Source organism: Oryctolagus cuniculus, chromosome 3 (genome assembly GCF_051225735.1).
Source record: "Oryctolagus cuniculus isolate XC-2025 breed Fujian yellow rabbit chromosome 3, ASM5122573v1, whole genome shotgun sequence".
Lineage (NCBI taxonomy): Eukaryota > Metazoa > Chordata > Mammalia > Lagomorpha > Leporidae > Oryctolagus > Oryctolagus cuniculus.
This window is the reverse complement of record NC_142869.1, coordinates 125,826,028-125,840,094: the sequence shown is the minus strand read 5'-3', so window position 1 is coordinate 125,840,094 and position 14,067 is coordinate 125,826,028. Positions and strand designations below refer to the sequence as shown.

At 38.6% G+C, this 14,067-nt stretch overlaps 1 long non-coding RNA gene across 5 annotated transcripts; it reads right to left on the bottom strand.

The window, feature by feature from the left end:
* Positions 1-6,599: 6,599 nt before the first annotated feature.
* Positions 6,600-13,733, bottom strand: LOC127491634 (uncharacterized). 5 transcript variants are annotated; one of them, XR_016231253.1, is made up of 4 exons: positions 11,253-11,491; positions 10,567-10,656; positions 8,198-8,331; positions 6,600-6,984 (listed from the first exon to the last, which is right to left on the bottom strand). It is a non-coding gene; the product is annotated as an uncharacterized LOC127491634 (long non-coding RNA). The 5 variants fall into 5 exon arrangements; XR_016231255.1 differs by having other exon boundaries at positions 6,601-6,984; positions 10,567-10,682; XR_016231256.1 differs by lacking the exons at positions 10,567-10,656; positions 11,253-11,491 and adding an exon at positions 13,587-13,733 and having other exon boundaries at positions 6,603-6,984.
* Between the last annotated feature and the right edge of the window lie 334 nt (positions 13,734-14,067).

The window sequence follows — 14,067 nt, the reverse complement described above, 5'->3', positions numbered from 1 at the left end:
CCTAGCTAGTAGCTGTTCTTCCCCAGACACTCATGGAAGCACCACAGGTTTCTTGAAAGAATTCATGAAAAATGTGTGTTATGGAAACATTATGTATAGGTTTAAAAAACCTTTTTCAAAAATCACTTGTCAAAATAAACTTTTCTTTAAATTATATTTTTCCGCAAACTTTTTGTTTAAAGATTTATTTATTTATTTATTTGAGAGGCAGAGTTAAGCAAATGGCCACAGCCAGGAGCCAGAAGCTTCTTCTGGGTCTCCCACGTGGGTGCAGAAGCCCAAACAGTGGGATCGTCATCTATTGCCTTCTCAGGACATTGGAGAGAGCTGGGACATGAACCTGTGCCCATATGGGATGCCAGCACTGCAGGTGGAGTGTTTGTCTCCTATGCCACAGCACCGGCCTCTCCACAGACTTTTTGAACTCCCTTCTTATGTGCATACTAGGGATGATCTCACCAAGACTATCATTTGTAGTCTTTCAGGCAATGTAAACTGCATGTGTATAATTGCCACTTATAAATGAATGTCAGTGGAGAGGGGAGAATATTTTTTCTAGAAATTTTCAATATTAGACATTTCTTCTGTGGTTTGTCTACAATAACTGTGATAGTTCTTTTCCTTCTACTTTTTTAAGTGAGAAATTCTTTAGTCACTTTTTTTTGTGTTTATTTGGCTTTATTGTTGCTGCTCCTGCTTTTCAATATCCACAACCTTCTTTTTCTTTTTTAAAAGACTTATTCATTTATTAGAAAGGCAGAGATGCAGAGAGAGGAGAGGAGAGAGAGAGAGACAGAACCTTCCATATGCTTGTTAACTCCCCAAATGGCCTCAAGGGCTAGGGCTGGGCCAGGCCCAAGCCAGGAGCCAGTGTTCCACATGGGTGCAGGGGCCTAGACACTTGGGCCATCCTCTGCTGCTTTCCCAGCCACATTAACAGGGAGCTGGATCGGAAGTGGAGCAGCCAAGACTCGAACCAACTCCCATAGAGGATGCCAACATGGCAGGCAGAGGCTTAACATCCTATGCCACAATGCTAACCCCTTTTCTTTCCTGTTTTTTCAAATATTATTTTTTATTTGAAAGCCAGAAAAACAGAAACACACACATACACACAGAGCGAAAGAGAGAAGAGAGAGAAAGAGAGAGAGAGAGAGAATGAATTTTATATCTTCTGATTCACTCCCTTAAATGTGAGCAATGGCCAGGACAGGGGTATGCCAAAGCCAGGAGCTGAAACTCCATCTGGACCTCTCATGACAGAATTTCATCTAGGTGTCCCACATGGGTAGCAGGGGTCCCAATTGCTTGGACCACTATCTGCTGCTTCCCAGGTGCATTAACATGGAGTGGATCGTGAGCAGAGCAGCTAGGATACAAAACAGCCCTTAGAAATGAGGTGCTGGCATTGAAAGTGATGCCTTAATCCACTATGCCACAACACAAATAAAGACTATCCAAACCTAAGGGCCCCATGATGCTTCTTTCAAGCTGTAGCTCTATGTTGTGATAATCAAAGACAAGGGCATAAATATAGTTCAGTCCATTAAGCATCACCTACATAGGAATTCCAGGTACTCTTGAAGGTTGAAATTTACTAGCAAAGCAAAACAATAGAATTGATAGGGCAACAATTTTCCAGATGATGCACTTAAAGATAGTATGGTAATAAAAATAGTTATTAAACTAGTTTACCTAAATAATTATCAAACTAATTTAATTCATTAGCATTTCTTCCTTTATCACACAAGCTTAACATATTTCATGGTATTTAAGTATTTTTGTCCCCAAAATAATGGTGGCAAGTGACAGTCCCATGTGGTGCAGCAAGCATGGATTTTGAGAGAAGAAAAAGCATTGAAAGACAAATGAACTGAATTCAAGCAGCAATTTCACACTTGACAGTTGGGGCAGGCTCTTGTGCCACTGCCATCCCATATTGGAGCACCAGTGTGAGTCCCAGATACTCTGTTTCTGATCCAGCTCCCTGCTAATGCACATGGGAAAGAAGCAAATAATCACCCAACTGCATGGGTCTCTGCCACCCAAGAAGGAGACTAAGATGGAGTTCCAAACTCCTGGCTTTGGTTTGACTGAGCCCAGGCAGTGGAAGTCATTTGGGGAGTGAACTAGTGTGAACCAGTGGATGAAAGGTTCTCTCTCCCCGCTACTGCCCACATTGAAATAAATAGCATACATCTTTAAAAAAAAAATGGTTATACAACCTTCAACAAAAATGCTCATCTTTTGAGTTCGTTTCCTAGGCATCAGTAGGAGGATAACACCTGTCCCACGCAGAGGTTGTTAGATGATAGGATGCCATATACGCAACGAGCTTGGGGTGTGGTAAGTGTATGTGAACAGCAGATGCTGCTGCAATAGAGAGGAGAATTCTGCCTCTTTAGAGATGTATCATTTGACATTCCAAAATCCTCACAAATTTTAACGATTTTTATTAGCATCCTCATTGCATTAGCAGATGTACCGTTTTTGGCACATGCTGCTATTTCCTAGGTAGAACATTTGCTTGCAGTTTATTTGGCTGACATTCTCAGCACTATCCAAACTAACTATGATTCCAAATTCTGTCACAAAATTTCAGCCACTCAAAAGCACACTCATTTTTTTTTCCAGGAGGCACACATGAATATGAGTGCACAGTTGTTGATGACACAAAACAGTCATTAATACGGCTTACTCATCTCATTCAAATGAGTTATGTACACTGGCTCAGATTCAACTGGAGAAAGCTCCATGTCGAGCCCCAAACCATGAAATCATTAGGATGAAGAGTGAAGCTGTGCTCAGGCCATGTGTTCTCCCTGATTGCAATGCCTCACCCTTTTAAACTCAGCTTACACCTTGAACACCAATGCTCTCCAATACTGTCCTACAGTTTTAAAAAATTTCCATGTGTGCGGCAATATGCCAATCCTTACAACCCTGAGAGGCTATTATAAATACGTGGATACTTTATAATGTTCATGAAAAGAAACTTTATAAAATTCAAAGATAAGTTTATACTGATGAAAAGGATTTTGCAATCAGTCTACACAAAGAGTGTTCAAAAAGTTCCTGGAAAGTATAAGTTGTGAAAAATTACATGGAATTCACAGTTTTGGTACCAAAATACAGTTATCTTTTATTTCTGTTCATACACAAATTTTTGGAGTATCCTCATATGTCAGTTTTGCAAGGAAAACATTAAAAGTTAAAGGGTTTACATAATTAGTCAGATGTTGCATAGGTAAAAAGTGGCAGAAGTAGATGTTATGGTTTCCTTGACTTCTTCCAGACCAAGAGTTTCATATCACATAACACTGTGATTACTAAAATTATGGTTACTAAAATGCTCTTCTGTTTTATTTCTCCTGCATCTAATTTTCTAATAAATTATCTTTCACTGGGCCCCCATTTTTTTTTTTTTAACCAAATAAAGGTTCAGGTCATTCACAATCTCAATCCAAACTTTTATTTATCTGCTACTCAGGGAAGTCCTTCAATGAAGTTATTTCATTTTCACATACCTGCTATGCTCAATCTACTAAGGGTCTTCCATTTGAGGAGAGAAATGTGTTAAATGAAATTCATTTAAGTCATCATGAAAAGTAAGTATGACTTCAGATGTTTTCACAAAGGGAAGTGAAGAACTATAGAAAAAGCTGGGGAGATAACGTTAAGAATATTTTTAGCATCTCCTATAACTGTCTATTTTATTTCCTTTTCTGTTAAAGTATTTTCAATATCCCTTTAACCTACAATAGGGCCGGCGCCATGGCTCAATAGACTAATCCTCTGCCTTGCGGCACCGGCATACCGGGTTCTAGTCCCGGTCAGGGTGCCGGATTCTGTCCTGGTTGCCCCTCTTCCAGGCCAGCTCTCTGCTGTGGCCCGGGAGGGCAGTGGAGGATGGCCCAAGTCCTTGGGCCCTGCACCCGCATGGGAGACCAGGATAAGCACCTGGATCCTGCCTTTGGATCAGTGCGGTGCGCCGGCCACAGCGCTCTGGCCGCGGCGGCCATTGGAGGTTGAACCAATGGCAAAAGGAAGACCTTTCTCTCTGTCTCTTTCTCTCACTGTCCACTCTGCCTGTCAAAAAAAAAAAAAAAAAAAAAAAAAAAAAACCTACAATAGGAAGGCTTTTTCTTGAGTGTTGGACATGCTACAGAGTAGAAGTTACAAGTCTTGTGGTCTTACTGGTTTTAATTCATTTCACATTTATGTGACTACATAATAATATGCTAGGTATGGCAGAGTACATGGTAGAGTTCAATGATCCTTCCAAGTAAAGAAACTGATACACAGGGAATGCTGCTTTTTAACATATAAACTGTTTCCACCAATGCCTCTAAACAACAATGCTTCATGACAGATATTCCATTGAGCTACCATGAAAGGAATAAGAAAGGACAAGATGGTATCTTGAAAGGGAAGTTGACCAGAGACATAGGCTCACTTTTGGTTGGGTTCCACATTCCAATTACACAGTTTCATGAATTGATTTTATAAAAGCAAGTGATGGTTAGATTAATGTACACATGGAAAGCAAATTTCCATGGCTCTTCCACATAAACTACATACCAGTACTATCTTTTATAATTGGGTTATTCCTTTACAGTTACTAGAATATTTACCTCCATATTCAAGGATCTTCCATTTTCATCTCAGGGCCTCTAAAATTGAATTTTTGGTCAACATGTATAACTAAAGGAGAATGGGCAGCCTTTAGACAGTGCTTATTCAATTGAAGGTAAGCTTTGCTGAAAACTCTTTGTCCCAAAATGGGCATTGAATATCTAAGTCAAAACAATTCCTTTTATTTTGATAGATAATTTCCTCTATAATAATAACAGTTTTATAACTAGTTGACCATACAAAAAAATTCAGATTTTTTTTTTTTTTAAGGATTGATTTTAAGAGCCAGATCGCCCTGTTTTTGACCTGTCTTTTTAGGTTATTTCTGCTAGGGACTGAATCGTACTCTGTGTGCAGGCAAGGTTGTGGGAATCCACACAGCCTCCTGGGACACTTGATACCAGCCTGAGTGTTTATGGGGAGGTTGTTCCTAGCTGTCTCCCTTGAGATCCTAAACGGAACCCAGGTTTGTCTTGCAATAGGTCTTTCCCTTCCTCCACCCTCCAACTTGGCTCCTGTGTTGTTAAATTGACTCAAACTTTTACAATGGTGGAGAGGGTGAAAATAAGGATGGAAGGAGGTCAGAAAGGCTATTTGAAAACCACAGCTGGTAGGGAAATTTACAGGGACACTGAGGAAGAAGGCAGCCTGGGTAAAGCTATACTCCCTGTAAGAACTTCTTATTGGACACTTAGTACAGGTCAGCTCAATGTTAAGGAGAAAGTAGTCTGATTACTGAATGCTCACAGAGAGGATTTTTGGTTCTACTGTGACATTATCTTTTCTCTGAAGAAACACAAGTAAAAGACTTGTAATTTTGAAATTGCATTTGGTTGCATAGATTATAAGAATCACTAAAAAATTAATTCTTTATTGCTTTTTAGCCTAATGCTACATTATCACTCTACTTATCTGTATAGTCAATCCTTTAAATATGCCTAATATGTATTTTTGTTATATATTATTGCAAAATGTATCTTTGATTACATATTTTTAATATATAAGCTATATATTGTTATATAGCATGTTTTCCTGTGATGTTTTAATTAGTCAATTAGATTTAAGTTTCCTCCAGGTTTCTATGAATATATTGAATCCAGTGCTTTAGTCTACTGTATAAAACTCCAGATTTTCACTTGTCCACTCTCCTGGGACTGGCCGTGCATGTTGCTCCCAGTTCTTACTTCTGGACTTTATGTTGAAAAGGATATTTTTGTTTATATTCGTTATTCACCTATGTGAAAATTTATTTGAATTGTTTATATAGGGCACCCTTGTTTAGATAGGACACCACTTCTGAGTGGGTGTCACAAATGTGATCCTATGTAAACAAAATCAAAATATATGCTTATGTTCAATGTGACCATCAGCTCATACCAACAGTAGTACTCATGGGAAGTTTTTATATTCTCTGTTATTGTAAACACTTGGCTTTGTCCGGCTTCCTAATCTTTGCCTGGTGTTTTAATATGTGTTTTAGCTTGTGACAATATTACCTTCTGACAGAATTATGTGGATTACAGCTTTATTGGAAACACGAATATATCATTTCCTTTTTAAACAAAGAAAATAAAGACTATCCAAACCTAAGGGAGGAAGATCTAAGTCAGCTTAAAAATTTTAGGAGGAGGTTTGGAATACTAACAAAGCCAAAGGTCAAATAGCTCAGGTAGGCAATGAGAGCTTAGCCCAGTCTCTTTCAACTCTATAATGACCCAGTGTACCCTTTTGTAATCAATGTTTCATGACATCCTTTTACTATTTTGAACTGGAATAATTGATAAACTAACTTATTCATATAAAAATTTCCAGAAATATTTCTCCAAGAATAATATAATGGAGAAACAAAAGGAAAGGAATTTATAATAAAACAATATGCTTTTCATTATGTAAACTACCACACAGGTCCATAGCAGAAGGCACGAAGAAATAAATGCTTGCATCTCTACATGGAATTGTGATGAAGCAACAGCTATGGAAAATGCTGAAACAGATCTATTTTATTAGCAATTCAAATATTACAGCATGGCTGCTCATGATGTGCTTTTCCAATACAGTGAACAATTCTTGGCAGCGTTCTTAACAAAAAAGGTAAAATTGGGTCTCAATTTACAAGCTAGTTGCATTTGTGGAAATTTCAGTAATATTAAACCTCAGCTAAAACACGTTTTTTAGTTTAATATAAAATGAAATTTGATTCCAGGGTCAACATTTTTCGAGAAGTTTTTCCTACTGCATTAATGTCCAATAAGGTTTTTGAAAATGATGCAGAATTCAGAGAAATTAATTCTCAAAGACTCTCACATGCTCTGCTAGGTTTGCTTCTTCCCACAAAACACCACTAGCATCCTGTTAAACAAACAAAACATCCATTGATGTGGGAAACCACTAGCTTGGCCAAATGACCCTTGAAACCAAATCAATGCAAGCTATGACTGTCTTAGGCATACTTAAACCTTCTTAATCTAACAAGTCACTAAGCAGTTACTGCTCAGGCTGAACAAACACCACCTTCTAATTGCTCAGTCCTATTAAATCACATACATAAAACTATGATGTATGTACAGCAAACGACTAAATTCTATGAAGCTGGGGTGGAGCCCTCTCTGCTCTCATCAGTTGCAGTAATTACCAAAGATAAAACAGGTTTTTGATCTGGTCAGGTTTACATCCCAATCTTGATTTTCTGACCAGCGAGTAGTATAAACTTAGTCAAGTCACTCAAACTCTCTGAGCTTGGAGGACTGCATTTTTGATATTTGTTACACAGCATTGTTGTTCAGTAGAAATAAAACGCTATATGCACTATCCTGCCCCAAATCAGGCAGTCGATGTATGTCAGCAAACTTCCTTTGATGGATGAGGTTCCTGCAAATAGAGCTTGACTGTAGGAATTGTGTTTTGCATGGTTTCATTTCAGCAGTCCACAAGAAGCCCTGCAGATTGATCAACTTCTAATTACAGAAGGACAGAGTCACTTAGAATACTATCTGTCTTAAAAATGTTAATTTGTGTTAATACAAAATAGAAACACAAAGGCTAGTGAGAGGATACATTTAGAAATAAAGAGGACGGTTGAAACAATTCTGGCATTGGAACTTGATATTTCAAATTCCCAGATTCTTCTCCCAGAATTTCGTTAACCTTACTGTGACCAAGTAACTGGAGTTTCATATTGGACGTTTCGCTCCATTTGAAACACTGCACAAAAAGGATGGAATTCTTGCAGTTGTTCTTTGAAATTTCCCCCACTTAAAATGTAGCTCTTTATTTAACTCTATGACCAGTTTTGGATTCTTAAAGTATTTAAGTTTATTAATCCCCTGCTGCGAATTCTGTTCTAGTGCACTATTTAAAATTGATGTTTTTAAGTAGTCTCCTGATCTGTCATTCATCATTTACCATATAAAGTTGGTCCTGAGGTTTCTTTCCCCCAGAACTCTTCCTGAGAGAACACTCTTGCTCAGAAACTATATTTTCAAATTTACCTTCATTGTTCTTTAAACAAGTAATGTATTCTAGAGAAATAGGGGCTATTCCAGAAAACACATGGGCCCTTTACCTTTGTCCTGTAATCCATTGTGGTCGATGAGGTGCAATATCACACAGCAGATGGCTCTCACTTGATTTTCCATTTGGAGCTAAGTACAGTAGCAAGAGAGTTTTGCAAAGCACTTCTGTAGTGGTTGGTGATCCCTAGGTAAAAACACAGGTAGAAGAGCAAGGCATTACAAATGGAGTGCACTGGCTTTTATCTCTTAAAAGTAGAGTCTGATCTTTGCCTCTTGCATCCCTTTGGCTGGGCAGCAGAGGAGAGGTGTGGGAGAGCCTCCCTCCTCCCACAAGTATGGGGAGGTAGGTGGGCACTGAGAGAGATGAAAGAAAGTAGAGGCTCAAAAGCTTCTTTCCCAAGTAAGAAATAAGAGGCTTATTGCCAAAGGACAAATTTCCGAATAGATTTGATCTGCTTTTATCTTGCTGTTGCTTTTCAAAAGTTGAAAGTGTTTGGGGGCGGGACAGCTGTCTGCATCAACATAGTCTGTTTGTTTTAACAGAACGTTGCAATTCAAAAGCTCTGGAGCAGGGAGAGTTCAGAGGCTCTTCTGCCTTCACCTGGAGCAGAAAATAATCCAGTCTCACACCTCCACTGCTGCGACATGCATGACTAATTGTGGGAGGGAGTTTCTGGGGAGAGGCCAAATGGAGCTGAAAATTGGAGAAACAGAGAGGATATTAAGATCCTGAATTCTGGGTAGAGATGCCATATTACCAAAAAAATCGGGTGCAATAGAAACTGATTAGTTCAGACAGTAAAAAACTAAGCACAGAACAGACATATGAACTGGTCGATGTGAGTGCCAAAGTTAGACACATCAGATTAAACAGGCTTTGGAGCAAGAGAGCTCTTGTGGATCTATTCAAGAATATGCGAGAATACAAAGGTAGGAGTGAGAGAGCATTCTGACTACCCACAGGTGGCTACACCTTTGTAAGCCTTTGTTTTTCAATAGTTTGGTGACTTTCAAGATGTGCTCAGTGGCATCACTGCTGGGTACCTGTTCTTAAGCACCTGTCCAAACCTGGAATCAGAACTTCTGGGGGGTAAGGCCAGGAAATCTGTGCTTCAACAAACCTTCTGCGAAGTTCTGCTGTGGCCCTAGCGTTGAGAGCGCTCACATTATGCCATCCTCATGACAGCTCTGCAGGCTTAGGATAGTTTAGCTTGACTTTTAAGATAATGAAGCAAAGAAGAGGCAACACTCACACAGATTTTCACTCCAGATCTTTGTGCCTTCTCAGCCTGATGCCTGTTTTACTTTTCTGATGGTTTCCCAATAGGAGTAGGAGTGTAAATATCACATATTATATTCATAACCAGGCAAGTGATGAGTGCTTTGTGAATAGGCAACAAGGTTTGGAAGTATAAAAGTAAAAGGCCGACATGATGTTAGACAAAGGGTTATTAAATTGGAGTCATTTTTTCCATGGCACTTCCTCAGTCCAAAGATTGGAACAAGGGATCCAAAACAAACAGCTGGAAATGGATCTGATCTGTAAGCCCTTCTGAGCCACAGTCTCTCTGGGTTAGAAAATTGAATTTGAAAGAGAACACTCAGCCAGAAACATCTACATCCCTCAGAAACGGGGCTCAAGAATGGGAAATTCCTGGGGCTGAGTCATCCCGACTTGGGCCAGCCCTCTGATTGATGGAGAAGGCTAAAGTGAGAGAACCTCCCAAATCGGCAAGAGTGAGTCCATGGACCAGTAGTGAGTAGTGATAGGCTGGGTGAGGGAAGACTCAGACAGGACAAGGCTGTTTGTCTCAGGGACCAGAGGCAAGGAAGACAGGGGAACAGAGGCTGAGGGAAATAGCAAGAAGCAAATCCGAACCTCCATTTCCTCCCGCACCTTCTTTTTGCTTGACCAATGCAAACTACATGTCAGAGGGTAATTTATTCACTGCTGGTAAAGCAGTTAATGGTGTTGTAATTTTGTTCTGAATAAGATATCATACACTTATTATTTCATGTATTTAACAGAGCTTGAAATTAACACTGCCAGCAGAGCGAGACTCACTGATGTTACCTCCAGACCCTGACAGGAAGCTCCGTCTTCCAGAGGATGTAGCATCCCATTGCCATTCTGTCTACACTGACGCTCCCAGTGTAGCCCTCTGATAGAAAGAAACAATTAGTTCTGAGGATCATTATCATTTCTGTTAATAGTGCTTCCTTGTCCAAGTCTGTAATGATCATTGCTTAGCTTATGAGTTTATGTTACTGGTTATTGACGTTACTATCAGAAAAGGGACCGTGTCTGGCTGCCTAGCTCACTTTCCAGCAAGAAGCAGTGAGAACTCCATCCTGAAATCTTTCTCTCTTTTCAGATGGGGTCACTTTCTCCACAATGCTGGACTTGACTGCAGGTTACCTTTCCATGAATGAGGTGCTGGGAGATGAAAGGCAAGTTATTTGGCATCAGCAAACGGGGATCTTCAGCCAGTTCTCCAATTATACTGCCCTGGGAGAGATTTTTTGATCTCTGTTCTAAATTGGAAATAATGAAATCTTGCTTCATTGTTTATTTGTTGAATTTAAATATATTAAAAAGCATGAGAATGCTGGAATCTAATAATAGTTACTATTGATTGAGCATTCAATCAAGTTCATACTTCACTTAAGTTATTTTTGTTTTCTTACCCAAAAGTTTTTTCCAACATTTTCACTGCCATTACTTTAATAGTAGAGGAAAATAAAGCACCCAGAACCTCTAGAGACAGAGCCCAATGTAGCTGCAATGAGCCTTAGCCTTGTATGAAAAGATGTATTTTACATTCATTTATAAGAGAATTATAAATGCAACATGTTATGGACCATAAAGTAGATAGGATATAATTTGTAAATGGGATACCACTGTGCTTGATTTTATAGAAACATACATTTTTAAATTACTTGTTTCAAGTAAATAAGTCCCTGGAGAGGTGATACCTTAGCCCCATGCTTTGATAAGAATACAAAGACCTGTGATAGAAGTTAACTGACAAGTAGAGTGTGCCTCTCTTGGTAGGATGGGGTTAAGTGCTCCCGGTGCATTGTCTGTGCAACGCCAACACTGACCTCATGCATAGGGTCTACTCTTATCCCAGCATTCGCAGGCTGTGCTTTCAGAGGGTAGGTAAGCTTTTTAAGATCACAGAAGCTCAGCCCACCCCTTTTCAAGCCAAGACTGCAGGTGGCGCCCAGCAGTGTTTGATTTAACAGGCTCCTCAGGTGATGCTGATCAACCTCCGTGTTTCAAACCTCTGCTGTCCTAACTGGCTTGGTGTTTGTATACACATTGCATGGATATATATTTTAAATGATCGATAATAATATGGAAACAATGGAAATGTCTAGGACAGGTGTTTCACTGTCAAATTCAAATAAATATAAGCTAAAGACCTTGTCATATAATGCTAATTTTACACACACACTTCCAGCAGACTAAGAGGCTGTGTTCCTCAACTCAGAACTAGAAAACAGTCATGAAAAGAGGGGTGTGTCAAAGGTCATCTTATCCATGACACAGGATGCAGTAATCTTCCCCAGAAGTTAACCAAACTGAATCCAGTAGTATAGGAAACCAGTAATGCAAAGTAACCACCCTGCACCCAGCAGCTGAAAGTTGATTCACCATTCAAAAACGCTGTGAATGAAAGAAAGCCTAAAGGGGTTTGTGGCTTCCTAATCATAGGTCCCGGCTGTGCTCTAGATGTTTACAGAAGTTTATTTAGTTTTTGAAAATGTATTCAAATGTTCAAAATGATTTAATGCTTTGATTATAAAATAAGTGAACGTTTTGAATTTTTCTTAAAATTATGATTACACTCAAAATTATTATCACGATTTGTGATTGATAAAAATAGGAACAAAAACCTCTTAGTTGAAATGCATTTATGAAGAAACTAAAATTATTTAGTCTTTAAAAAAAAAAAAGATCACAGACCTTTGAAAGAGGTCAGGACTTGAAACCATGTGGTCTGCCGACAACCCTGCACTCCAACTCTCCGTGCAGGATTTATATTTCTTGATTTCTTTCCTCTCTTACATGTGCTTATTTCTAACTTTACTTCTCACTCATTTTTCAAAATCTTTCTGTAATCTCTATTCTCACTGCTCCTGCTTTTCATACTTAGTGATAAACTGAAAATCAGCAAGCAGTTATTATAATGTTTCTATAATTGAAGATCTAGGAAGAATTTGCTGCTGAATCAATAACAAGTAGCTTGGTAAGTAATTAACGGTGCAATTCAGCTCCAAGATAAATACACTGTACATAAAAAGGCCTTCAATAGTGTTTGTTGAGTGTAGTGAAAGCTTGCAAGTTAAGAAAGTTAAATTAATTTAACCATTTTAGAAGAAACTTTCATATAGAAATTGCATGGTAACTAATTGTCATCATGATAACTAATTGTCATCTGCTGGTGCCAGCCACAGCAGACCAGTTTAGATAGGAAATCGTGGGACAACACAGAGCTGCAAATAGTAGTGGGAGGGGAAGCTTGGTGAGCTGTTTTTGAAATTCCATGCAGGAAAAAAAGAGAAGGTTTAGAACAGCAATATATATATATATATGTGTGTGTGTGTGTATATATATATGTCTTAACCAATCTTAAATCTCTACAGTTTAATTAATTCATTCAATCCATCATTTATTCATTTATTTATTCAAGGAACATTTACCCAGTGCTTACAATGCTGCAGAAACCCTATATAATTTAATTTTATGTTATCTGCTTCTAATGAAATCATTTAGTCTTTTAATCATTACACGAAAGATTTTCATCAGTTTAAGCTGAAATATAATTAAATAAGTAGGGTTTGAGGCATAGTTGACAGATTTAGTAAGTAACAATAAAACACTCAGCTAGACTTGAATTTTATATAAATAATTACTTATTTTTAATACAACTGATATAAGGGTACTTAAAGAAGTTTGTGGAAATGTAGTTAAAAAACACATTTTGGTGCATTTTTTTGAGAGACAGAGAGAGGGAGAGAGAGCTCCTATTTGCTGTTTCACTCTCGCAGTACTCATAGCTGCCAGGGCTGGAATAGGCTGAAGCAGGGAGCTAGAAACCCAATGTAAGTTTCCCATGTGCATGGAGGTACTGAACTACTGGTTCCATCACCTGTTTCTTCACAAGGTGCTTATTATCAGGAAGCTGGAATTGGGAGCGGAGGCAAAACTCCAACTCAGGCAATAAAATAGGGGAGGCAAGCATTCCAATTGGTGGTTTAACCACTAAGTCAAACACTGCTCCTGGTGAAATAAATAAATAAATAAAGTCACACAAAGAAGAGTTACTAAAAAGTTCATGGGGTAGGGGGCTCGCAAGATGGCCGTATAGCAATAGGATGATCCAACTCACACGGGAAAATAGATAATTAAAAGGGAGAGAAGATACTCACCAGAGATAGAGCCATGAGAAATTCACAACAGGAAGCCCAGGAGATCAACAGAGACTATGCAGGTCCATGCTAAAAGAGCAAATAAGAAAGGGAAGTGACAGAAGTAGGGCAGAGGTGTGGACCAGGGAGACTGGGAATGGGAGAGGGAGGAGCAAGTGGGATGGGAGAGAGGGTGGGTAAATGGGTATGGTCAGAAGACCATAGTTGTACTTATGAAAATTGTACTCATTAAATAAAATGTTTAAAAAAATTTCAAGGATAATTTGTCTTGTGAAATATATATATATATAGATTTCAAAAATTTTTGCACCAAAAGAAATGCATCTTTTTAATCCATTTTCTACGAACTTTTTGAAAACATATATATATATATTTTATTGATTTCCTAGAATTTAATATATCCTCATATCATATATTTTATTTGACAATCCAAGTTTGGGGAACCCTGTAATCTTATTTTGTCTCCTGGTTTTAATTAATA